This window comes from Orycteropus afer, unplaced genomic scaffold (assembly GCF_000298275.1).
Source record: "Orycteropus afer afer isolate SDZICR_OR568_19922 unplaced genomic scaffold, OryAfe1.0 scaffold00402, whole genome shotgun sequence".
Lineage (NCBI taxonomy): Eukaryota > Metazoa > Chordata > Mammalia > Tubulidentata > Orycteropodidae > Orycteropus > Orycteropus afer.
This window is the reverse complement of record NW_006921989.1, coordinates 380,571-383,819: the sequence shown is the minus strand read 5'-3', so window position 1 is coordinate 383,819 and position 3,249 is coordinate 380,571.

Below are 3,249 nucleotides of genomic sequence, written 5' to 3'. Positions count from 1 at the left end.
AGTTCTTCTGGTCTCATAGTTGTATAGGTTGCAGATCGGATGGTGTACCAGTCACTAGGACTGATTGTTTCCATTAATTTTGGTTTTCTTCTTTCTAATGAAGGATAATCTTAATGGCTGACACTTAGTGAGTGTTTACATGTCAGATGCTGCACTGGATCATTCATGTGTGAAATCCTCGCAGCCCAGTGAGCCGGGTCCAGATGAGGGAACATGCACAGACAAGTAAGATTGCCCCAAATCATGTAGGTAGTAAAGTAACAGAGCCGGGGTAAACGTATTCCACAGTCTGAGCGGTTATGATAAATTGCCTTGCTGACGTGAAACAGCATATGAAAAGGATGGCTCAGTAACTGCCCCATTGGGCAAAGGCTGCAGATTAGACACGGACATCCATGTGGAGCTCTGGTGTAGTGGTTAAGGCATGTGGCTGCTAACCAAAAAGTCGGTGGTTTGAACCTAACAGCTTGTCCATGGAACAAAGATGAGACAGTCTGCTTCCGTAAAGGAACCCTGAGCCCCTGGGAAGCCCTGCTCAGCCTTGCCCGCTTTTCTCTCTGCCCTCACCTGCTACTGCTCTCTCTGCCACATGGACTTTCTTCCTGGGCCTGGAAAAGGCCAAGCACATTCCCACCTCAGGCTCCTTGTTTTCTGTTCTCCAGTTGTGGGACCATGCAAAGAAGGTGTAGGGAACTCTAAGGAAGATTGGGCAACCTACTTCCATAGTGATATGCCTCGGAAACCCAAGGAGCGGTTGCTATGAGTCGGATCCGACTGAAGGTCAGTGAGTTTGTTTTTTTCAGTTGGAAATCTAACGTGGGGATTGGTTAGTTTTGTCACTCTGTGTGGCTTAGAATGAACCTTCCTGGACAGAAAGGGGATGTCACTGCCATCAAGGGAGAAGAGCCGGAGGTGGAGTGGAGCGTGTCCTCGGACCCAGAGGTCACTGCACTGGACCTCCTTGGCCGAGACGCCAGGCCTAGAGGACCCACTGAGGAGCCAAGAGGCACAAAACAGCGTCAGCCTTTCTGGCCCAGGGAGCGAGAAAGCTGAGTGCTTTTGGCAGGAGGCTTCCTGGCAGAGTGAGGTGTGCCTGAGTGCACTTACCAGCAAAGCTCAAATTGCTTTGTAACACTTGCCCAAGAAGGACAGAGAACAGGCTGAGAGGCCGAGGGCCATAGAGGTGTGCCTGAGGGCATAGCAGAGGGGAGACTGTCCAGATTGAAGAATTGTATCCTGAGAGCATTCTTGATCCTGAATTATAACCTGTTACTTCCCTAACAAACCCCATAATCGTGGGTATTGTCTGTGAGTTGTGTGTGGCCATTGCAACAAATTCTCAAACCCAGCAGAGAAGTAGTGAGTGCTGTGGGAGGGATGGTTGGTGTCAGAGTTGGTACAAAGGCTGGAGGGTGGCAGCATGTCTGCGTCATAGGAATAAACCTTGGACTGCTGATGGTGATTCTATCTCCCACTTGTGAAGTTAGAGGAGGTTAGAAGATGCCACCCCCGTGCCCTTTCTACACCTCCATTTTGTAATTATCCTATGTGTTGTAAAGCCTCACGTCTATGATGTTAGAGAGGATGGTGCACAACTGGGCAGTGTTTCATTCTTTTGTACATTGGGTCGCTATGAATCTGAGCCAACTGGACGGCACCCAACAACAACATGATGTTAATGAGGCAGGATTAGAGGCAGTTTGAGGTGTAGTAAATTACTTGGTATGGCTTTTCTAGCTCCGTCTTTCTAAACTCTGTAGTGGAATTTTCTCTGAGCAACAGGAGTTCCTGATTATTAAAATTATCCACCTGGGGTATTTCTGTTGAGAGTGGCACAAAGCAATGTTCTGGGAAGTTCGCTCTATCTCCTAGGTGCTTAGAATTCTGATGTTATGATTGGCTAGTTTGGCTAAAAGGAGGCCTCCTAGAGGCAGAAGTCTCTCTGTTGGCTGAGAAGGATGTGCTGCTGAGAGAAATGTGCTCCTGAGAGACACACACTGCTGGGAAAGAGACACAAGAGACACGCATTGCTGAGAGAGACACCGAGAGACAGGCACTGCTGGGAGAGAGAATGTGAGAGACTGTTGGCTGAGAGATGGTGAGCTGAGAGAGACTGAGTGTTGTTCCTGATCTTGAATTGTAGCCTGATGCTTCCCTATTAAATCCCATAATCTGTGAGTTTTGTGTGGCCACTGCAATGAATTATCAAACCCAGCAGAAAGGTGGTGGGTGCTGCGGGAGGAACGGTTGGTGTCAGGGTTGATGAAAGGGCTGGAGTGAGGCAGCATCTCTGGCCTTGCAGGAATAGGCCTTGGGCTATTGATGGTGATTCTGTCTTCCTCTTGTGTGGTTAGAGGAGGTCAGAAGATGTGGCCTCCTTGGCCTCTTTGTTGTTGTTGTTGTTATATGCCGTCGAGTCGGCCCCGACTCATAGCGACCCCTCCTTGGGTTTCCGAGGCAGTATCACTACGGAAGTAGGATTGCCCAACCTTCCTTCCGAGGAGTGGCTGGTGGGTTTGAACCGCCAGCCTTCTGGTGAGCAGTCAAGTGCCTTAAGCACTATGCTACCAGAGCTCCCCCTGGCCTCTTTAGCACAGTTATATTAATGAAGTAGGATGCAATGTACAAGAATTAGGTTGGATCCTGAGTTAATCTCTTTTGAGATATAAAAGAGATTGAACAATCAATCAGAGAGAAGAGGGACCTGACTACCACCAAGAAAGAAGAGCCAGGAGCAGAGTGTATGCTCTGGACCAAGGGTGCCTGCATTGAGAATCTGCTAGTCCCAGGAGAAGATTGATGCCAAGATACATGGAAATCTCCAAGGAATGCTAGGCCCACAGATGTTGAAAAGAGACAAGAACCTTCCCCCACAGCTGACAAAGAGAAAGCCTTCCTCTAGAGTGAGCATCCTCCAAGAGTTTTAGCCCCCTAAACTGTGAGAGAATAAATTTGTTTGTTAAAGCCATCTGTATGTGATATTTCTGTTATAGCAGCACTGGGAAACTAGGCCATCATTTTAAAATCTCTGGACTATACCTAAAGATTTGTGCAAATGAATGCCCTTACCCTTGAGGCCAGAGACCACCTAATAACTTGATGTCAGCTGATCTCAGTAAGGAAGGGTAGGATTCAATCAATCACATTAACATTATCCAATGGTTGCTTTCCAATTCTCTGTCCTCTTTTTATAAGTTTCATTGTAAGTGGCCTACATTGAGCCAATGGTTTTTTTTTTTTTTTTTTTTT